At 34.0% G+C, this 24,670-nt stretch overlaps 1 protein-coding gene and 1 long non-coding RNA gene across 21 annotated transcripts in view; one reads left to right on the top strand and one right to left on the bottom strand.

Annotated features, from left to right (window-relative positions):
- Positions 1-24,670, bottom strand: part of ZNF438 (zinc finger protein 438) — a 403,052-nt gene that overhangs the window by 50,043 nt on the left and 328,339 nt on the right. The window lies entirely within an intron of this gene.
- LOC144313718 (uncharacterized) overlaps positions 1-24,670 on the top strand; it is a 75,599-nt gene that overhangs the window by 14,396 nt on the left and 36,533 nt on the right. For 4 of the 5 annotated variants that reach the window (XR_013379346.1, XR_013379343.1, XR_013379345.1 and 1 more), the window contains 3 exons: positions 5,436-5,529; positions 22,422-22,568; positions 23,725-23,826. This is a non-coding gene — a long non-coding RNA (uncharacterized LOC144313718). The remainder of the gene's footprint in view (positions 1-5,435; positions 5,530-22,421; positions 22,569-23,724; positions 23,827-24,670) is intronic. The other variant, XR_013379344.1, reaches the window with a different exon arrangement.

Below are 24,670 nucleotides of genomic sequence, written 5' to 3'. Positions count from 1 at the left end.
AATTGTCGAACAGTGGGTATACTCTGATCCCACTTGTCTTAAAAAGAAAAGGTGTGTTGCTACAGAAACATCAAATTGTCAACAGTCATTGCCTCTGGGACTTTGGGTTTGTAGAACTTTCCTTTCTTCTTTGTACATTGTGTGCGTGTGTGCCTGTGTTTATGCATGCACATATACAGTGCACAGAAAACCACATTACCATCTTTTTTAATACTAAAAACAATAAGCAACTATCCTAAAAGAGAGGAAGACACCCTAGGTTCCACTTTAAAAACACGTATCTGTTTAAGAAAGACAAATGGACATTTTGATTTTCTTTTTTTTTTTTTTAAAGATTTATTTATTTTAGAGAGAGAGAGAGAATATGTGTGCATGTGGGCACACAGGAGGGGCAGACAGAGAGGGAGAGAGAATTTCAAGTAGACTCCATGCTGAGTGGAGTCAATGGGGCTCAATCCTGTGATACAGGACTCTGAATTCATGACCCAAGAGAGTGGACACCCATTTGATGGAGCCACCAGGTACCCTGATATTTTGATTTTCAAGTAGTAAATTAACAAACTAAATGATAGTCTTTCTGGCAGCCTGGGTGGCTCAGCAGTTTAGCACTGCCTGCAGCCCAGGGCGTGATCTTGGAGACTAGGGATCGAGTCCCATGTCAGGCTCCTTGCATGGAGCCTGCTTCTCCCTCTGTGTCTCTGCCTCTCTCTCTCTCTGTCTCTCTCTCTCTCTCTCTGTGTCTCTCATGAATAAACAAATAAAATCTTTTAAAAAATGATAGTCTTTATGTATTTTCCTCATTCTAAATTCACAGTCACCATTATCAATAAATAATTTTTTGTCAAGATCAAATGCACAAGGCTCACCAATCAACCATCTAATATTTACAATGAACAGAAGTTAGTAGATTGTGCCTACATCAATAAGAGCAACATCAGATGTAATTTCTTAAAATTCTTGTTTTAATACTTTTGTTCAGCTCAAAATGATTTCAGCTTAGTAGTAGACATTTAGTTAAGGATGGATTTTCAAAATCAACATAAAACTGAAAAAAATTCCTATAAAGAATATTCTCTTCTTCCACAGTTTAAGTTCAATTGGTCTATTTCCCAATGGATGATTTAAATTTCCAACACTGATCATACTTATATTGAACTAATGTCTATCTTTCAGGAAAATCTCAAAACTCTTCAGGGCAGGGTCCAGGTTTGTCTTGTTCCCATTAGACCCAGGACATTGGAGGGGGAGAAGTCTTCCACAAGTATTTGATGAACAGACTTCGGAAGATGTAAACCTAAATAACAGGAGTTGTAAGATTTACAGATATTCAAGGGCAACACAGATCCTAAACAAAGATTATGTAACCAATAAAAAAAAGATCCATATCATAGTTAAAAATAGTATAAGGAAAGAAGAAAAAGATATTTGCCTAAACCACCAGTCTGAGAAAATCAAAGCATATGTTCTCTAAGCACAATTGCCAGAAGCCTCCAGAATTTGGCTATCTTAGAAATATTAGGCTCTGAGTCACAAAGCCAAAGCCTTGAAAAAATAACCACAAGTAACTTCTGAAATGGGATTATATAATACTATAGTCTTAACGTATGTTATCACTGAAAACTTTGCCTTATTAGCAGATTCTCTTGGAATTCATTTTATTTCAAGAATCTTTCAGAAAGAATTATGAGATGGAGAATGTCCTTAAACATAGACACACACACACACACACACACACACACACACACACAGCCAGACTTCCACTGTGACAATTCTTGAGAGAAATCCAAATCTTAATACTCTTTACTGAATATGTATGTTTTTTGGCATGTCCAAATTTATGTAATCTACTATAGTTGAATTAGGTCTACTCACGAACTTTCCACTTTCAGCAGAATTTTAACTGAAGTGGAAGGTTACACTTTTTCTGAATCAAAACAAAACAAAACAAAACATAACTTCTCTGGCCACAAGGATAACTAATTAAAGTCATATGCTTTCTTATGCAAGCTTACATTTTTTGTCAAAGTAGGACAGTATAAAAGGTAGGAGTTCATTCATCAAATCAATTAACAACCCCACAAGCCAGCCATTAGAAAATTTTTTCTCTAAAGGCTATATAGTTAATATTTTCAGTCTTGTGGGCCCTATGGGCTCTGTTACAACTAATCCTTCCTGCTTTTGAAAGCAGCCATAGACAATATAAATGAATAAATGTGGCTATGTACCAATAAAACTTTTTTTAATTTATGGATACTGAAACTTGAACTTTATATAATTTTCATGTGTCACAAAGCATTATATTCCTTTGATTTTTTTTCAATAATTTAGAAATGTAAAAATTATCCTAAGTTTGCAAACCATACAAAAACTGGCCCAATTTGGCCTATAAGCCATAGACTACTGACTCCGGACCTAAACCAACTCTTTAAGAAACTTCCACTTGCTAGCCATGTGACATGGTCCTGACTCCTCCTCCTCCTCCAAAAAAAAAAAAAAAAAAAAAGCCCTAACAACAAACAAAATCAACAAAAACAACCACCATAATTGAATAATAACATCTTAATTTTCAGGTGGTAGTTAGCTATTTTATTGGTATAACCATGGTGATGACAGCCAACATTTACTTTGAGCTTACTATGTTCCAAATAGTGTTCTAAACATTTTTAAAATATTTACTTATTTATTTGAGAGAGAGAGAGAGACAGAGAGAACATGAACAATGAGAAGGGCAGAGAGAAAATCCAAGCGGACTCCCCACTGATCACAGAGTCTTACTAGGGGGCGGGGGGTTGAGTGGGGGCTCAACCCAGGACTCTGCTGAGATCATGACCTCAGAAAAAAATCAAGAGTCAGATGCTTAAATGACTGATCCACATAGGTGCCCCTAAATAGTGTTCTAAACATTTTAAATGTGTTCTAATTTATTTCTCATCACAGTCTTGGGATAGATATTTTATGATCACCATTTTATAAATGAGGGACTAGGCACAGAGAAGTTAAGTAATTTATCAAAGCTCATACAGCTGGTAAATAGTGAAGCTAAAGTTTCAAGACAGGCATTGGGTTCTGCTCTTAATTACAAATGCTCCAACCTCAAAAATGTCCCCATTCTTTTCTTAAAGTTCCCATTGCAAATGACATTTTTCAGAAATTAAAATGCATAGTGGAATGAGCACATATGAAAAATGATGATTTTCAGAAATTAAAATGCACAATGAGATAAGTGTGTGTAGAAAATAATATAATATAGTTAATGCTGTTAAGTAAAGAGCTAATCCTAAGGTTGAGCCTATATTGATAGCAAATGGAAACTTGATTCAAATGGGTTAAAGCTTCAGTGTTCTCAGGGAAAAATTAGCAATGATCCCTGCCTCCCTCCTGTGTGTATACCAGCTGATGAGAACAGATGTTGGTGAGAATGCCCCAGAAGAGGATTGCAAAAGACAGGTCGTTGCAATTTTCTCTAAATGACTCTTGATTCTCCTAATTTAAATTTGTCTCAAGCTTTGCTGTAAACAATGGCCTTTATAGAGTTATAATGTTTCTCTTATTACTTGTACATTAGCAGTAAAATACTAATAAAAAGGGAGATGCCTTCCTTGTAACTGTTACAGTATAACATAACTTAAATCACAAGTATTTATATGATCTCTTTTCTTTGCCAGGTCTTTAACTTTTCAGTTGGTTCTGTGTGCTGACATTTCAAATCTGAGTGGATGCCCAATAGCTAATTCTTCAAGGGTCATTTGAAAAACAATTTTAGGGTACAGACTAAAATTTATTTCAGTGTAGGCTTAAACTGCCAAAGTGGCTTTTAGAAATTGTAATAAAACACTACCACTCCACATAACTGCAGAATAAAAATATCTTTGAAGAACTTGACATTTTAAGACTTTGGCTGGCCAAGGAAATAAGAATTGCTAAAACTGAATTCATTCCAATTATTCCTCATTGGAAGGTACCTACTTGCCAAAAAATTATTTCAGAATTTATTTCCATTACTTATATCAAACTGAAGAAACCCAAATGACAGATGATCTCTACAGCATTGGGGATCAACAGCAAGGCCAACTATATTAAAATAAGACACTGAGGATGTATACTAGGACAAAGAGACTCCCAGAGAGAGACTCAGCTGGCAAATATACAAAAATTATTTGTCTAATTCTCTCAAAAATTTTTTTAACTTTCCCCAAATATTTGCTATCAGTAAATTGCACAGTTCTATATTATGTGACTGCCTTGGTAAGAAAGAGCTATTTCTTGAGAGAAAAAAAAATCCATTCATGGTACTTGGAAGTTGTTCATAACAAAATACATACTGAAGGAATCTCTCTGGCTTAGCAATGGCCCTCCAAGCTAGTCATGGGGAAAAGTCCAACATCTCCCTCACTTCCCAGATCTAGGTTTTCACCCAGTTGTGTCAGTTTTATCTCTTATAAAGCCCTTGGATACATCCATATCTTCTCATTTCCACTGCTAACTCCCTGGTGCTAGTTGCTGTGTCATTCCCTGCAGAGACCACAAACTACTCTATTAAGTAGTATTCCTCTCCTGCTCCTTCTCCAACCAACATGGCCACAGTCATGTTTTCAAAGCATAAATTAGAATGAACCATCCCATAATGAAAACCATTAGACACCACAGCATGTCCATGAGGTTTGCAGTCTAGTCTCTGCCTGCTCCAAAGTTTCATCCTACACTCTTCACCATCACCTTCTGTGTCCCAGCCACACAAGCCATCCTTCAGTTTCCTGAACACAGCATGGCTCTGTCAGCAGAGCCTTTACACATGCTGGTTCCCTTCCCAGTAATGCTGCTTTTCTTCTTGATAACATGGACTCATCCTTCAGATCTCAAGGCAGTATCAACTCCTTAGGAGAATTTTCTGACCTAATTTGGCTCAGATACTCCTGTTAATAACCTCAGTGAACACTGTACCTTCTCTCTCAAAGCATGTACCACAATTGTAATTTTACTTAGGTAATGCCTAGTATCCTCAATACACAAGAAGCTCCAGAAGGCAGTGGTCATATCCCTTTCAGTTCATCTGGTACCCTAAACATTTGGCACAATATCAGAGTATTTGGGAGGATCTCAGTTCATATTTATTTATTTGTATTTGTGATAAAATTCACCCTTTTAAAGTGTACTATTTTGTGTTTCATAATATATTCACGAATATAGTATATTCACAGTATATATATGTATTATATATATTTTTTGTGTATAAAATATAAATATAAAATATATAATATAAAAATACATAAAACATATATATATATATATATATATATATATTTTATACACACACACAACTATCACACCACCTAATTCCAGAATATACCATCACCCTAAAGAGAAACACCATACCCATTAGCAATCACCCTACCTGCTTGTCCTGGAAATCATTAGTCTATTTTCTGTCTCCACAGATTCACCTGTTCTGAAAATTTCATATAAGTGGAATCATGAATTACGTGGGCCTTTTCGTGTCTGACTTTTTTCACTGGGCATAATGTTTACAAGGTTCGTCAATGTTACAGAATGTACCAGTACTTTCACTCCTTTTTGTTGCCAAATAATATGCCATTGTATGAATATATTGTTTCCACTTTTTAGCCACTATGAATAATGCTGCTATGAACATTTGTGCACAAGTTTTTGTGTAGAGATATTCAATTCTCTTCGATATATACTTAGGAACGCAATGGGTATATTCCATACAGGTATAGGTTAGGTCATAGGGTAACTCTGTGCTTAATCTTTTGAGGAATAGCCAGAACTTTTCCAAAGCAGCTGTCCATTTACCTTCCCATCTGTAATATATGAGTTTCCAACTTCCATATATTCATACTGAATCTCTGTCCATTTTTTAAGTTATAGCCATCCTAATGGCTATGAGGTGGTATATCATTGTGGCCATTCTCTAAAGACTATGATGTTGAACAACTAGTTAGTTGCTCCCTGCAATTTGTATACCTTTTTTTGTAGATACTCACTTCAAAATTGGAGTTTCTTTTTGCTATTGAGTTGTAAGAGTACTTTATATATTCTCAGTACAGGTCCCTTAGCAAATATCCCATTCTGTGAGATGCCTCTTCGCTTTCTTGATGGTGTCCATTAAAGCATGAAACTTTTCATTTTAAATTTACCTACTTTTCTTGTATTGTTCATGCTTTTCATCTTAAACTAAGAAACGATCACCTACTCCAAGGTCATAAAGATTGCAAACTCTGTTTTCCTTTCAGTTTTATAGTTTCAGTTTTAGTTCTTACATTTAGATCTTTGATCCATTTTGAGTCAATTTTTGAGCTAGTGTGAGGTATGGGTCCTCTTGCATTCTCTCTCATGTGGATACCCACTTCCTCCAGTTCCATTGGTTGATAAGACTATTCTTTTCCCCAGTAAAATATCTTCACACTCTTGTGAAAAATCAATTTACTATAGATGTGAGGGTTTATTTTAGACTCTCAATTCTATTCCACTAATCTATATGTTTATCCTTTTTGTCGGTACCACCCTATCATGTTTATTGCATTTTTATAGTAAGTTTTGGAATTGAGAAGTGTGAGTCTTCTTCTATTTTTTTTTTTTTTTTAAGATTGGTTTGGCTATTATGAGTCCCTGGCATTTCCATATGAATTTTAGGATCAGTATGTCAACTTCTATAAAAAATGGCAACTGGGATTTTTACAGAGAGCATTGAATCTGTTGATCAATTTGAGTGTATTGCCATCTTAACAATGTTAAGCCTCCCAATTCAAGAGGATTAAGAGATACAAACCTCCAGTTATAAAATAAGTAAGTCATGGGGATGAAAAGTACAGCATATGCAATACGATCGATAATACTATAATAAGTTTTATGGTGATAGATGGTAACTATACTTATGGTGGGGAGCATTTCATAATGTATATAATTGTCGAATCACTACGTTGTACAACTGAATCCATATAATACTGTATGTAACTATACTTCAATTAAAAAACCATAAGATACCTTTCAATATATTTGCTTTTACTTTTCAACGTTTTTAAGCTTTAGTGTGTAAGTCTTGCATTTCTTTTGTTAAACTTATCGCTAAGTATTTATTCTTTTTAGTGCTATTATAAATGTAACTGTTTTCTTAATTTCACTTTTGCATTGTTCATCACTAGTGTACATAAATACAATTGATTTTTAGACTGATCATGTATCTTTTAGCCTTGCTAAACTTGTTTATTAACTCTAAGTTTTTTCAGTTGGTTTCTTAAGGTTTTCCAAATATAAGATCATGCCACCTGCAAATACAGAAAGTTTTACTTCTTTTCCAATATGGGTATTTTTTCCCCCTTACCTTTGCCTAAAGTCCTTAACAGAAATGGCAAGAGAACACACCCTTATGTTTTTCTGGACATAAGCTGTGAAGTTTTTGTAATTCCCACCTATTTCTACATTGTTTTCATCATAAAAGGAACAGATTTTGTCAAAGGTTTTTTTGTATCTATTAAACAATGATCACATGGCTTTTCTTTTTCTTTTTATTAATGTATTGCATTGCTTTTCTTATGTTGAGCCAATCTTGCATTTCTGATAAAATCATTCCACTTGGCCTTTGTTTATAATCTTCTGTATATGTTACTAGATTTGGCTTGCTAGTATTTTGTTGACAATTTTTCCATCATATTCATAAGGAATATTGGTCTGTAGTTTTCCTGTGTAGTCTTCATCTCATTTTGGTATCAGGGTATACTAATTAATTGGGAAGTATTTTCTCCTCTTCTAATTTTTAGAAGACTTTGTAAAGCATTGGTATTAATTTTTCTTTATAAATTTGATAGAATTCACAGGTGAAGCCACTGGGTTTAGGTTTTTTTTTCCTCTGTGGGAACTTTTTAATTATAATTCAATCACTTGTCAGTTCAGAGTTTCTATTTCTTGAGTTAGTTTTGGTAGCTTTTGTCTTTTAGGAATTTGTCCATTTCATCTAAGCCACCTAATAATATTTTAGCATATGATTATTTCTAGTGTCCCTTTATAATCCTTTTTTTTTCTGTAAGATCAGTAGTAATGTACCCTCTTTCATTGCTGATCTTAGTAACTTGAATGTTCTCTCTTTTTTCTTGGTCAGTCTAAAGGTTTGTCAGTTTTATTAATCTTTCAAAGAACCAATCTTTGCTTTCATTGATTTTCTCTATTTTTTTATTCTCTAGTTCTTAAATTTATGCTTAAACCTTTTTTTTTTTTTTTCTGTTTGCTTTGGTTTGCTCTTCTTTTTCTAGGTTCTTAAAGTGAAAGGTTCAGTTACTGATTTGTGATCTTTTTTTAAAAACACAGACATTTATAGCTCTACATTTCTCTCTAAACACTGTTTTCTTGAGCTGTATCCTATAAATTTTGATATGCTGTATTTTAGATTAATTTATATCAAGGTATTTTCTAATTGCCCTTGTGATTTCTTCCTTGACCCACTGACTATTTAGGAATGTGTTGCTTAATTTCCACATATTTGTGTGTTTCCCACATATCCTTCTGTTACTTATTTCTAATTGTATTCTATTGTGGTCAGAGAACATACTTTGTATGATTTTTATACTTTTTACATTCATTGAGGCTTGTTTTATAGCTTAATGGACATATAGCTATGTTTTATAGCCTAATAGCCTATAGCCTATTCTGGAGAATAATCCATATACATTGAAAAGAATGTATATTCTGCTCTTGTTGAGTAGAGTGTTATATACATGTCTCTTAGGTCTAGTTAATTCACAGTGTTGGAATGGAACCCAAGATGTTCTGATGTATCTAAGAGGGGGCTCATCTTTTTAAGTGTACATTACTCCATTTCATATTACCCTAATGGTAAGAAGTATGCAAAATAAAGTTCTCAGTTTGGATCTGCTCTTAAAATACATCTGTTCTAAAAAAAAAAAAAAAAAAAACTTCTAAGGACAGCAAAGTAGGAAAAAAATGTAGCTGTTCTAGGTTTCCTAATTAATTTTATATCTATCTCCTGGGTGCAAATAAAGGATTGTAAAACACCCTGATAATAAAAAATTACTATCGAGTGCACAATGAAATGTTAAAATGTTATTTCAAACACTAGTTTGCCTAAGCACTTTCTAAAATAAAGATCCTATTATTTGATTTAGCCAAAATAAATTTTATGATTAAGAAACTTAATTTATGAAATTGATAAGATACTCTGGGAAGTCCTATGCATTATTTTTAAATAGGCCTTTTGAGGTAGGTCTAGGAAAACTGTGACAACTACATCAATGTGCACAAATTATATAATGTTTTTATTATGTGATGTCTCAAAATGTCTAGAAAATAAAACTTGTTGACTTTCTTCAAATTCTCAGGAAAGATAATTGAATTTTCAAACTTAGGAGAAAAACACAAAGCAGTATTTGTATATCATGAAGGCCACATCCACATCTATTGAAAAAAAAAACAAAGAGTATTGGGATCTTAAGCAAAATCCATGAAGATATTTGCCTTATTCTATTGTACAATATGAAAGCTTACCACTTCAGTAAAGTACTAAGATTTTTCAAAGTATATGCACATAGATATAATTTAAATAATGACTATTGAATTATATAAAGTTACAAATCCTAAAGACATGCTTAACTTTTGATTCTGATTATCTTTTATTAAATACTCAGCACCTCACACTTACTATCCATGAACTGCTACTAAATCATTGCCATCTTTATCTTTATTTGGTAACAGAAAAATCAGACTTCAAAAGTATATCAAAATTCTCTAACTGAATAAAAAAAATATATATATATATAATTTTAAAGTATCTCTTAAGGAATTTTTGGATAAACATTGTTTTTCTTAAGCCAATTTTAAATTGATAGAGTTAAAACTGAAGCTATTATATTCAGTGTCTTTCTCCTAACAAAAATCAAGACTAAAATTTCATATATTCTAGAATTAAAAACATCCAGGGGAATTACTACAAAAAAAAAATAGAGTAGAGGAACATGGCTCCAGTAAATAGAAATGTTCATAATTTAAAAAATCTGAACTAAGAATAAATATAATACATCAATTATGATTCATACTTCTCAGCTACATTAAATAAAGTTTAACTGGGTAAGAGGAAGTAATTCTCTTGGGAGGTCAAAGAAGTAGGAGTCACTGTTATTTCAAATAAGAACATTTATCTATTTAGTAAAAGTTTGCAAAAATGTATACAATTTTATTAAAAATCTCTGATCAAATAAAGTGTGTCCCACAGTATCATTATAGCATTTTTCCACCATTTATTTAGTGAGTATCTGTGGGGTATACACAATGAACAGCTTGCTTAGATATATACAAGTTCTGCTCTTACGCTAGTTGGAAGTCTTGCTGGTGAAAAAAAAGGTCTTGCAGGATAAATAAAATATATGATAATATGGATCACTAGAAGATTCTTTCAATGAAAGAATTTAAATCACCCCAAATATTGTTTTTTTCAGTTCTGAGGTATAACTGACAAATAAAATCACAAGACATTTAAAGTATACAAGGTAATTAATGATTGACACATATATACATTGTGAAAGAATCCCCTCCTCAAGTCAGTCAACACTCATGACCTCATACTGTAACCCCCCCTCTTTTATGTGAGAACATTTAAGCTTTATTCTCTCAGCAAATTTCAGAATGATACACCATAGTCACCATGTCATACATTAGATCCTCAGATCTTATCCATCTTACAACTGAAAGTTTATATCCTTTTACCAACCTCTCCCTATTTTCCAGACACCCCAGCCCCTGGCAGCCACTTTTCTACTCTCAATTTTGCCTGTGAGTTCAAATTTTTTTCTTAGATTCCCCATTTATCTTTCTCTCTCTGGCTTATTTCACTTAGCAATGCTCTTCAGATCTATCCATCCATTTGTGGCCACAAATGACAGGATTTCCTATATGTGTATATGTACATGTATTTTCTTCAACCTTGCCACTTTTTATTAAAATGACTTATTTGTAGGAAACAGAATATCTTTCTTTTTCCTACTGGAAATATATCTTCAGTATATAGTTAACAATTCATCTAGTCTTGATATGACAAGACATAGACGAATCCAATCTAAATGACTAAAAGGACATTAAAAGCTTACCTAAAACTTTAAATAATAGGTTAATGTAACATTTTTAAAAAGTTTTGAACAGATATTTTAGTTACCTCTTATTATTTTATGTGTATGTATGTGAATGCCAAAAATCAAAGTAGATTTTGACAAAATACCACTCAACAATAAAAAAACAAACTACTGATACATGCAATTACTGGGATGCATATCAAGGGAACTATACTAAATAACAAAGTCAATCACAGAAGATTATATACTCTAAGATTCCATTTATATAACATTAGTGAAATGAAAAAATTGTAGAAATAGAGAACAAATTAGAGGTTGCCAGGGGTTAGAGATGGGAAAATGGGGTAGGTGAGCATGGGGCAACAGGAAGAATCCTTGTGATAGAACTGTTTGGTGATAAACTGTGGTGAAAAAAGCTACACGTGTGATAACAAATTCACAGAAACTAAATGTTTACATATGCAAATAAGTTCAAATAAAACTAGGGAAATCTGAATAAGACCTGAATTGTATCAGTGTATCATATGGATGGTATTCTATATGTTACCATTTTGGGGAAAATGCATAAAGATTACATTGGGTGCCTATTATTTCTTATAACTACATGTGAATTTACAATTATCCCAAACTTAAAAGTTTAATTAAAAAACAGCTTCAAGGGGATACCTGGGTGGCTCAGTGGTTGAGTGTCTGCCTTTGGCTCAGGGTGTGATCCTGGGGTCCTAGGACCAAGTCCTGCATTGGACTCCTTGCAAGGAGCCTGCTTCTCCCTCTGCCTGTCTCTGCCTCTCTCTCTCTCTCTCCGTGTCTCTCATGAATAAATAAATAAAACTTTAAAAATAATAAAGTTAAAAATTTTTTTAAAATAGGGGGGAATCCTTGGATGGCTCAGCGGTTTAGCGCCTGCCTTTGGCCCAGGGCGTGATCCTGGAGTCCTGGGATCGAGTCCCACATTGGGCTCCCTGCATAGAGCCTGCTTCTCCCTCTGCCTGTGTCTCTGCCTCTCTCTCTCTCTCCCCCACTCCCCTGTGTCTCTCATGAATAAATAAAATCTTAAAAAAATAAAATAAAAAAAATTTAAAAATAGCTTCAAGGTGTTCATAGTACATATACAAATATGGTTATTAAATTGTCTCTGACTCCAGAATCCAGTTTTTTAAAGTAATCTTCCTCCAATTAATCTACATTCCACTTTAGTTGGTGTCAGCCCATGAAGAAAGGCAGATTTAGGTGGACAAAGGGAGAAATGCCTTGAGGTTGTAAAGAACGCAATAAAAACATATTAATATTTTAAAAAGTAGATCTAGAAATGTACTTGAAAGTTTGAGATCATAATGACATAAACAAGTATTTATGACCTAAGAGGAACTGCCTCCTTTGGTACTTTGAAGTATTAAAAAAAATCACATAGAATTAAATTACAAAGCTAACATGCTTGTTTATGCAGCTGGTCTTTTTTAAAATTGAAGAACTTTAAACCTACAATTCTAATAGGCTTACTGGTGACACCCCAATCCTTTGAAAAATAAATGAAATATCATAAATCATCTGGCAGGTCTTAAGCTTAGATTTTTATCATCACTCAGATGCTTTAAAAATAAAAAGCAATATGAAAGGGTAGGATTTTGTTTTGTGCCTTATAAAGTTTAAGATAGAAAATAAATCATACTATTAAAAGTCATTTAGAAACCTAACTTCAGGACTTAGGATTGAATTGGCATAATATTCTTGGTCATTCCTATGAGAATTCATGCAAGTAGAGTAGCTTTTCTTACAAAATATTTCAGAACTCTGGCACTTCCTGTGATAAATGAAGCAATAAGGCTTTGGAATTGCAATTGGGTATATTTAAGTACTTCATATAGGCAACCAGACTGTCATCTTGCTGGATATGTAGCACTATGAATTTATTATTTGGCATCTAAAGGAATATTTGAATACTTATAAAGAGTAAAGGGTTGGGGTAAGCCCTTTTAATTTTAAGCTACAAATTCAGGACCACATTAGAGCTACAGAGTTCAACCTTTATTTTCTGGCAAGTTGATTTAATGAAAAATACTCACGGATTTTGCAGGAAATGTTGAAATGAAAAATCTACAAATACCTCAAAAATGTTAAAGATTCAACAAAAGAACAGTAAAATCTACATGTTAGCCACAGCATCCTGAGAATTTTTATCACAGTTAGGTTTTAAGAAAATAAATTATGGGATACCTTCTCCATGACCTGATGATAAGGTATCTTTATGACTGGTCAATGATCAATTCAATTGACATTCCAGTTCATAATAGTATGCCTTCAGAAGTCTGCTGGAGTAGCATTAGGGGAGTGAGATCAAAGCCGGGCCTATATAAGATTGTCATCATTTTAGATCTCAGTGGTTTTTAAATTCATTTTTAAGATACAGCTACCAAAGTGGTAGCCTCCAAATAAGGAGTTAACTAATGTCACATCTCTATCAGGCTGTGTGCATGCATTTGGTAAACATTTGAATAAATGGCTAACTTCTTAAATTTTGCCTATCATATTGTTGCTAATGAACAATTCTTAAATTCTAAAATGTACATTTTGTTTCTCATGAAATTATCAAATATTTAAAATACATATCAAAGCACATTTTAACATGTGTAAGTTATAAAGAAAAGTAATAAACACTCTTCCCACTAGCGACTTTAGGGAATAAAACCTTACTAGTAACTTTGAAGTTGCCTAATGGGTTTTTCCATTCCAATTCCAATCCTCCTTGCCATGTCTTCTTCCCATACACTGAAAGCTTTCTTTGCTTTCCTTTATAAGAAATGTTGATTGGGGATCAACATAGTATGTAATTTTTCAAGATTTTGGATGAAATTATATTGGTTGAAATCACACTGGGCATATTCTCATAGGTTCATAAGATTCATCCATGATGGTATGTTTGAATATAGCGCAATTTATGCCTTCTCCTGTTGATAGATATCTCGGTTCTTTTCAGTTTTCTGGAATATTGTCATATACATTTCTCTTACGTACATTTTAAGAGTTTCTATCCCTCAATGTGGAATTGTTTGGTTGGTATATGCACTAGTTATTAGATAATGACTGCTTTATATGGTTGATCCAATTTACATTACCACTAGCAAGGGTGAGAAAGGTCGGGATACTTCCTTCCTTCCAATACTTTTTAACTATCTGGTGGATATAAAATAGTATCTCCTTGTAATGTTTTTAAAGCTCTTTTTTCTTTCATTTGAAGTAAAATTTACATAAAATGCATCAATCTTAAGTGTACCATTCCATGAGTTTTTACAAATGCATGTACCTTGTAACTCAAACCATTACTATCACAAAGAAAGTTCCATTGTAATCCTTCCCAGTCAATTCCTGCTCCATATCCTTGACAAAAACATTCTATCCTTTCCCTTATAAAAGTTGCTTGTACTAGAACTTCATAAAAATGTAGTATTGTACTGTATGTATTCTTTTGTAGAAAACTTCTTTCAGTTAGCATAATGAGATTCATCCATGTTGTTACAGGTTATATTTTATGCTGAGTAGTTTTACCTGACCCTTCCAAAGTCATGAAGATAGTCTCGTTTTGTTTTTTGTTTTTTTTGCCCCAAAACCTTACAGTTGTAGCTTTTACATTTAGTAATATAATCCATCTCAAATTAATTTCTGTGCTTGTTGGGACGTAGGAATTGAGATTTTTTTTCCCATATAGATATCCAGTTGTTCCAGCACTGGTTATTGAAAAACTTGGGTTGCTTTGAATCTTTGAAATCAAATGACCAAATAACTGTTGGTCCTTATAGCAACACAACACTGTTTTGGTTATTGTAGTGTATGGTTACATTATGAAGTCAAGGCCTCCAGCTATGATTTTATTATTGTTTTGGAAATTCTCAATCTTTTACATTTCCACATAATTTGTAGAATTCCCTTGTCAATGTTATTTAATAAGCCTGTGTGAATATGGTAAGGATTATGTTCAATCTATAGATCAATTTGGAGATAGCTGTCCTCTAATTGAGTCTTCTGATCCATGAACATGTCATCTCTCTTCACTTATACAAAATGAAGAATTTTGAAACATTTCAGAATGTTTTATTGTTTCCAACATAAATATTTTACAGATGTTTTAATATATTCTTAAATACTTTAATTTTATTAAAAATGGGAAATAAGATTATTATTGATAGTCTCAATTAAAAAATACTCATTATTTATTAAGGCCACTCCATCATATACTCTCTTTTAAATATTAAATACATCAAATTCTGAGCAATTTTGTCTAATAGTACATAGTACATTCTGTATAGTAAGAAAATAATTTCTAAAAATGGGACAAGAACTCTACAACTTGGAAGTAAAATAAAGACATGGATATAGTCCAAGAGCATACATGCTGGAAATAGGATCAGGACATTTTTTTAATCCACTCTCACTTGAAGTATATTCTATGATGGGTTAAGAAAGGGGTTAGGTGTATGATGACTTTGGTCTATAGTTGTCTAGAATCTAGATCCTTCAAGCATGGACTCTTTGTTAGCTATTCCAAAGCCAACTCTTGACTTCTGGCCATATAATCATGACAAAGGGTTTCAAAGAGAGTAAAGCAAGAAGTATTTACCTTTGAGTTTTGAGCATATATAACATAGCTCTTTGGTCTCTGCTAAAGACAGGCCTGTATCCAAAGGCTCTTAGGTTTCCCATTTGGCCTTCTTTCTATTGCAACTTGTTTGTTTTACTTTTTCTAATTCATTATTTCTCCTTTTCCCCATTCTCTGCTTCTTCCTGGCATCTCTAATTTCATTTTCCATATCTTCACTGATTCTTCAGCATCTTTATTATCAGAATCTGAGAATGAATGGATCAAATTCCTCATCATCACCACACCAACTCTAATAGGTATCTGTCTTGGCTTTCCTTTTATTTTTTAAATTTTACTTATCTATTTATTTATTTATCTATTTATCTATTTATTTATTTATTTATTTTTTATTGGTGTTCAATTTTATTTTAAAAATTTTAAATCTAGTTAGTTAATATAGTGTTATATTAGTTTCAGGTGGACAACATAGTGATTCAACAATTTTATACATCACCTACTGGTCATCATGACAAGTGCCTACTTAACCCATCCCCCACTCTCCTCCCTGCCAGTAACCATCAGTTTTTTCCCTACAATTAAGAGTCTGTTTCTTGGTTTCTCTCTCTCTCTCCTTTAAAGATTTATTTATTTGAGAGATGGAGAGAGAGCACGAGTGGGAGGGGCAGAGAGAGAGGGAGAGAATCTCAAGCAGACTACACGCTGAACAAGGAGACTGATGTGGGGCTTGATCTCATGAGCCTGAGATCATGACCTGAGCCAAACCATAAATTGGACACTTAACCAACTGAGCCACCCAGGTACCCATCCCCCTCTTTTTTCTCCTATGTTCATTTGTTTTGTTTCTTAAATTCCACATGAGTAAAATTATATGGTAAATGCCCTTCTCTGACTTGTTTTGCTTAGCATTGTACTCTCTAGCTCCATCCATGTTGTTGCAAATGGCAAGATTTCATTCTCTTTGATGGCTGAATAATATGCCATTGTGCATATACTCTACACATTTTCTTTATCCATTCATCTATCAGCGGACACTTGGGCTGCTTCTGTAATTTGGCTCTTATAAACAATGCTGCTATAAAATACAGGTACGTGTACCCCTTAGAATTAGTGTTTTTGTATTCTTTGGGTAAATACCTACTAGTGCAGTTACTGGATTGTAGGTAGTTCTATTTTTTTACTTTTTGACAAACCTCCATACTGTTTTCCACAGTGGCACACTAGTTTGCATTTCTATCAACAGTATACAAGGGCTCCCTTTTCTTCACACTTTTGCCAACACCTGCTGTTTCTTGTGTTGTTGATTTTAGCCATTCTGACTGGTTTGAGGTCATATCTCAGTGTAGTTTTGATTTGTGTTTCCCTGATGCAATGCAAGTGAGTGATGATAAACATCTTTTCATGTATCTTTCTGTTCATGTCTCCTGTCCATTTTTAATTGGATTATTTGTTTTTGGGTGTTAAGCTGCATTAGTTCTTTATCATGTTTCAGATACTAACCCTTTATTGAACATGTCATTTGCAAAGATCTTCTCCCATTCTGTAGGTTGCCTTTTACTTTTGGTGATTGTTCCCTTCAATGTGCACAGCTTTTTATTTTGATGTAGTCCCAACAGTCTATATTTGGTTTCAGTTTCCCTAGCCTCAGGAGACATATCTAGAAAAAAACTGCTATGTGGCCAATGTCAAAGAAGTTACTGCCTGTCTTCTCATCTAAGTTTTTTATGGTTTCAGGTTTCATATTTACATCTTCAATCCATTTTTAATTTATTTTTGTGAGAAAGTGGTCCTGTTTCTTTCTTTTTGCATATAGCTATGGTGTTTTCTCAACACCATTTGTTAAGGAGACTGTCCTTTTCCCACTAGATATTCTTTCCTGCTTTGTTGAAGATTGATTGACCATACAGTTGTGGGTTTATTTGTGAGTTTTCTCTTCTGTTCTATTGATGTAGGTGTCTATTTTTGACTAGTATCTTACTGTTTTGATTTTTACAGCTTGGTAATATAACTTAAAGTCTGGAATTATGATGCCTCCAACTTTGCTTTTCTTTTTCAAGATTTCTTTGGTTATTTGGGGTCTTTTGTGGTTCCAAACAAATTTTAGTAATGTTTGTTCCAGCTCTGTGAAAAATGTAGTTGGTATTTTAATAGGGACTGCATTAAATATGTAGATCGCTTTGGGTAATACAGACATTTTAACATTCCATGTCTAGTTCTTTGTGTCATCTTCAATTTCTTTCATCAAAGTTTTATAGTTTTCAGGGTACAGTGCTTTCACCTTTCTGGTTAGGTTTATTCCTAGATATCTTATTATTTTGGGTGAAATCATAAACGGGATTGTTCTCTTAATTTCTCTTTCTGCTCCTTCATTACTGGTGTATAGCAATGCAAGATTTCTGTACAATGGCTTTGCATCATGTAGTTTTAATGAATTTGTGTATCAGTTCTAGCAGGGTTTTTTTTTTTTTTAATATTTTGGGATTTCCACATATACTACCATGTCATCTGCAAATAGTGAAAGTTTGACTTCTTTACCAGTCTGGATGCTTTTTATTTCTTCTGCTGTCTGACTGCTGTGGCTAGGACTTCCAGTACTGTGTTGGATAAAAGTGGTGACAGTAGCCATCCTTGTTTTTTCCTGATCTTTGGGGAAAAGCTCTAAGTTTTTCCCCACTGAGGATGATGTTAGCCATGGGTTTTTCATATATAATCTTTATTATGTTGAAATATGTTCCCTCTAAACCCACTTTGTTGGGGGTTTTTACATGAATGGATGTTGCACTTTGTCAAAGCTTTTACTGCATCTTTTGAAATGATCATATGGTTCTTATCCTTTTTCTTATTGATGTGGTCTATCACATTGATTGATTTGTGAATATTGAACTACGCTTACAACCAGGAATAAATCCCATTTGATCATCGTGATTGACTTTTTTTTTTATAAAGATTTTATTTATTCATGAGAGACACAGAGAGACAGAGACAGAGAAAGGCAGAGACACAGGTTCCATGCAAGGAGTCCGATGAGGGACTCGATCCCAGGACTCCAGGATCACACTCTGGGCTAAAGGCAGGTGTTAAACCATTGAGCCACCCAGGGATCCCCTGACTTTTTAAAATGTATTGTTGCATTCAGTTTGCTAGTATCTCATTGAGGATTTTTATATCTACGTTCATGGTTCTCTTTTTTAGTGTTATCTTTATCCAGTTTTGGTAGTAGGATAATGCTGGCCAACAGAATGAATTTGTAAGTTTTCCTTCCTTTTTTTAGTTTTTGGAATAGCTTGAGAAGAACAGGTATTAACTCCTCTTTAAATGTTTGGTAGAATTCACCTGTGAAGCTATTTGGTCCTGGACTTTTGTTTGTTGGGAGTTTTTTGATTACTGATTCAATTTCTTTGTGGTTACCAGTCTGTTCAAATTTTGTATTTCTTCCTGGTTCAGTTTTGGTAGTTTATGTTTCTAGGAATGTATTAATTTCTTCTAGGTTGTCCAATTTGTTGGCATATGGTTTTTCATAATATTCTCTTAATTATATTTCTGTGGTATTGGTTGTTATTTCTCCTCTCTCATTGGTGTTTTTATTTGAGTCCTTTCTCTTCTTCTCTTGATAAGACTGGTTAGAGGTTTATTCAATTTTATTGACTTTTTTTTTTTTTTTTTTTTCCAAAGAACCAGCTCCTGGTTTCACTGATCCATTCTACTGGTGGTTTTTTTTTTTTTTTTTTTTTAGTTTCTATATTATTTATTTCTGCTCTAATCTTTATCTATTTATTTTATCTAATTTAATCTTTCTTCTGCTGGTTTTAGGTTTTGTTATTCTACTTCTAGCTCCTATATGTCTAAGATTAGGTTATTTGAGATTTTTTCTTGCTTCTTCAGGTAGGACTATATTGGTATACACTTCCCTCTCAGAACTGCTTTCACTGCATCATCTGTGCACCAGGGCGGCTGGGGGTGCAAGGCTCGATACTGCAGCAGCTGGGTACAGTTTGTGCCAGTAGCTGTGCATACTGTGGCTGCCTGGGGTGTGTGCAGGGCTGTAACAAAATTTGCCCTGAACACTGGGCCAAGGCTTGGAGTCGGGAGTCCTCAGAAGAACTCATGGGTATGGCCCACTTCTAGCAGGTTAGGTAGCTAGTGTCTGTGCAGTGAGTGTTGCCTCCCACAGATGGCTCTGTGTTTATGCTGAGGGATGGAGAGGAAAATGGCACCTGCCAGCTCCCTTGTTTCCAGAGAAGTTCCCAACATGCTCTGAAATCAGTATAAACAGATCTGTCTCCTGTTTGCCCCTGGTTTTGTGTAAACTGCTGTTTTTATATTGCCTGTCCATATAGGCTGCCGTCTCCTTAAGGGCAGAGACCTAGCTCTCATGTGTTCTCTTGGCTTACTTCTGTGCCACTAGCTTTTAAAGCTCCAGGCTCCAAGTCCCATTGGTTTTACAAACTCCCAAAACTCAGCCTCTTTGGTTTTTAAAGCCAAATGCTACGAGGATTAATCTTTCCTGTGAGCTCCCTGTTGCAAGGGCTCGTTTCTCTGCCTTGTCCATACATGCAGCTCCCTCCCTCTTGCAGGAAGCCTCCCTCCATCCTTCTAACCTTCCTAATCTTTCAGGTGCAGCTTCTTCTCTATATTTAGTTGTGGAGTTTGTTCCTCCAGTCTTTGGATCACTCCCTGGTTTACTGCCTTGGATGTGGATGATATCTAGTTGTAAACGTAGAACAGTAATAAGCGCAGGGTCCTCTCACTCTGTCATGTTCTTGGCTTCCCTTCTTTAAGTCTTTTCTCCATATGCTTTTCCTTAACTTCCCTCATACACTCTTAGTCAAATTTGTCCTCTTCCTGAAGTCTTTCTTTTGCTTTATTAAGGTTAGTACCTTTCACATGATCCTCTTCCCTGGTATCTTTCACATTTCTACATTGGTGGCCACAGGTGAGCCAACTTCCCTTCATTAGTTAACATTATTTTCTTACTCAAACTGTTTTCATTGTTTCTGTGATTTCCTTGATTTTCTGTGCCACTTCAGTATTAAGAGCAGACTATACCTCATCAGTATTAGGAGGCCTTTTTGTTTTTACCACTTTTTCTTCCAGTTTCCCCCTCATCTGCCTCTTTTCCTCCTCTTCTTCCCTTTCTTTATTATTACTAACACTGGCCAGCCTGAACTCTTCCTCTGCTTCTGTCTCTTCCTACCTGCCTGAAGGATGGAAATAAACTCTAAATTCTACTTAGTCGTTGGTAAGAGACAGAGCCCTAGCTAGGTTCATTAATAGGTTTGTAATCAGCTCTTTCTACATTTTCTGAAGAAATCTTATCCATGGTGTTACAGCAAGACCAAAAGATATCACATATTTGGGTAAAGGTAACTTACTCAAATCAAATGCTTCTTCATCATTCAACATATATACTAATACCTTTGAGCTCATTCTTCTAATGTTGATCTTGAGCTATAAATGACTCCAGCTATAAATTGTTTTTTGTTTGTTTGTTTCTCTTCTGGATATCCTTAAGTATTCTGGATTTTTATGTGCTTCATAGGCACTTCCTTCTCAAGAAGTTGCTATACCACCCTTTTTTCTTTTTCTGGGAGAAGCAAAATTAATAAAGCTTCATCATCTACTTAGCAGGTCCATCTGCTCTGTGAATAATAGTTGGCAGCCTCAGGCAATCAAACTGAAGAACTCAATTCATGGCCTGTATATCCAACTCTCTGGCTGAAGTACGAGGAGCAAAGGTCACTGTTAGCTCTCTTGCAAATAAATTCACTTCAGACTTCCACTTTTCTCATCTGTTGCTGTCACCCATAGAGGTCAAGAATAGCAATACCAGAGTATTTAGGCAATAGAAATCTTGTTTTAACACTGAACCTCTTTACAACTGAAAAAAAATATATAACATACTCCTTCAGATGGTTTTTCAAAAAGAAAGGTAGGAAACTTTTTTTTTTTTTTTTTTTTTTTTTTTTATCACAGCTCATGAACTACATAGCTTTCTTCTAAACTGACAGAGGTGATATATTTTTTTTTATTTTCTCACCACCCCAAATATATTCAGGCTTTTTATAACTTAAATATATAAGGTCTCTTATGGATTTGATTTGTTTTGCTTAGAAAAAAAGTAAATGTTTCTGGGGAAGATTTCTGATAACTGTACTGATAGCAGAGTTATCAGCAAAGTTGATGCCCAAGATTCTACTTCATCATAAACTAACCTTTGAGACTGGTTACCTTGAAAACTTATTGGTTCATCCTTACGTTTAAGAAGCCAAACTGGCAGTGAAACAAGTATATTTATGTGGTTGATTTTCTTAAACATCTTGTCTTGGATCCTATCAATGATGAGATTGCTGAAAAGTTGTGACTCTTTCTAGTTCTTGGAAAAACCAAAGGCCTGAGAAATAGAGCAGTTCTTTCTAACCTATTCTTTTTTTGAAAATCTTTTAAGTATACTCTACTGTATGAAATCTTGCACTAAGTGAAATCTTTAGCCAATATAACTTTCTTCCTTATAAATAACTCAACCTATTTGCCTGGCTCCCCTAAAAAATCTTTCTTGACTTCTGAAGTCCAGCAACTTTACTATAAAAACCCAATCACACAGTATGCCCAATTAATCTTCAGATTCTAGGTGTCTTTTATTTTAGAAAAGTTTAATCTCTAAGCATTAGTTTTACTGCATTAGCTTGGTTATTTTGTCTGCAATTATACATATGATGGATCTGCTCTGTCTTCTGTATCAGTGATCTACAAATTGAAGTACATTGGGGCTACACGAAGACTTTTCAAGAGATATGTGGGCACAGATAGTTTTAAAGCAATCAAATTCCAGATCCTCAACGTCCATCTTTTCTACTACTGATCTTTCTGCAAATGTACCTGTAGCTAAGGTATCAAGCCTGCCTCTTTCTCATTTCTTCTTCCCTTCATTCACAATCACTTTTCCCACTTTAACAAAAGAAATGCATAGCACTCACTAATCCTAACTAGTGCATTTCCCTGGAATATAAAAACTCTCCAGAATGTCAAACCTGTACATCCTCCCTTTAATCAAAGTCGTACAATAATGATATGTTCTTCCCCCATCATATATGCATAGAAATAATATCAATTTTATTAAGAAATGGACTATGTGGGCCTGTTAGTATAAGTTTAGATATATAGTAGATTTGAAGCAGTAATGAGGGAATTTTTACTTAAGGACCTTATATCTTTCATACCCTTATTATTGTAAAAGAACCATCTCAACTTTGGAAGACTTTAGTGAACACAAAGCAAAGAAATATTGAAGGCAGCAGTATCTAACTGTCTCTAGGCAACGCATAGTAAGGCTCTGTGCCATATCTATTTATCTATATTAGAATTAGAATTCAGCTGTGTGATGGTTGTCATGGAGACATATATTAACATACTTATTTGAGCTGAAAAATCAAGTTGGACGTTTACCCCGAGAGGAAGTCTGATTTGAAAGATAAACTTGAAACTGAAGACAAGCTTTGTCAATTAGATTAAATGACAACCATTTTCCTTAAATTGAGTGATCTACATTTATAGCTGCGAGGTTCTGATAATACATTTCAGACATATGTTAAGACAAAAATTACTCTAAAAACACACTGTATATTGGAAAATATGTATTAAAATTAAACAGCCTTTTCTAAGTATTTTGGGTTAAACAAGGTGCCTCTAAATAAAAGAATACTAAGTTTTAATAGTCATTTGAGAAATCTTAATTAACCATTTTTGATAAACTTCCTTAAACTGACAAAGTAATAATAAATCCCTCTGCAAGTCAGGTGGTTTCTAACACTTCGCTTTCTACAAGTGATTGAGCAATTGAGTTGCCAGTAGATAGATCATTATATGGTTTATAGATCATTTTATGATTTCTGGCAACTAAGCAGGATGAGAAAAGTTAATTAAATGATGCAGTTCTGATATATTGTAAACATTAATATTTTAAAACTAAAGATGTTACATCCTGCTTTAAATATGTATTTGACTTGGTTCACCTCTCATTTCTACTTTTCTTTTTTTTTTTTTAAGTAGGCTCCACATTGAGTGTGGAGCCGAGCACAGGGCTTGACCCTGAGATTAAGACCTGAGCTGAGATCAAGAGTTGGACACCTAACCAACCAAGCCACCGAGGTACCCCTCACTTCTCTTATTTCTAATCTCTAGGATCTATTTTTCTGTACCATCTCTTTTTTCTTACACTCTTTCCAATTATGTTTTCATTTCTTTGGTAGTTTTGTTTTTTTCTTTAACTTTGTTCCTGAGTTCTAATTTTATAAATTAGATTTACTTATAATTAATTTATAGGTTATAGTTTAACCATTTCCCATTTTGTGTATGATGTGAGGTAGGAATCCAATACTATTCTCTTTCATCTGAGCAACCTCTTGCCTCAGCACCATACACTGAAAAATCTACCCATCTCTCTCCCCAATGATCTACAATACCAATTTTGTCATAAATCTAAGTTCTATATATAGGTGGATCTGTTTCTGAATTTTCTGTTCTTCCCACTGACCAACATATATATCCTTACACTGGATTAATTATTAGTTTTATATTAAATCATTACATAAGGCAGGAAAAACACTTCATTCTCCAGGAGTGTCTGTAATTTTTGGACCATCATTTAAAAAAAATTTACATCAATACTTTATTGATAGACTTTTTAAAATATAATTTTCTATAGAATTCTTCTAATGTCTTTTTTTAATATCTTTGAACATAATCACATGACATTATCTTTTCTTTTTCATTTTTTATTAAGTTTTTGTTTTAATTCCAGTATAGTTAGCACAGTATTAGTTTCAGTTGCACAATATAGTGATTCAGCAATTCCATTTATCACAACAATTGGCTCTCCTTAATATCCATCACCTATCACCTACCACCATCCATCACCCCTCTGGTAATCAACAGTTTGTTCTCTATAGCTAAGAATTTGTTTCTTGCTTTATCTCTCTCTCTCTCTCTCTTT

Source organism: Canis aureus, chromosome 5 (assembly GCF_053574225.1).
Source record: "Canis aureus isolate CA01 chromosome 5, VMU_Caureus_v.1.0, whole genome shotgun sequence".
NCBI classification, from domain to species: domain Eukaryota; kingdom Metazoa; phylum Chordata; class Mammalia; order Carnivora; family Canidae; genus Canis; species Canis aureus.
Note: the sequence above shows the minus strand (reverse complement) of the source record. Positions and strands in the feature narration are given on the sequence as shown.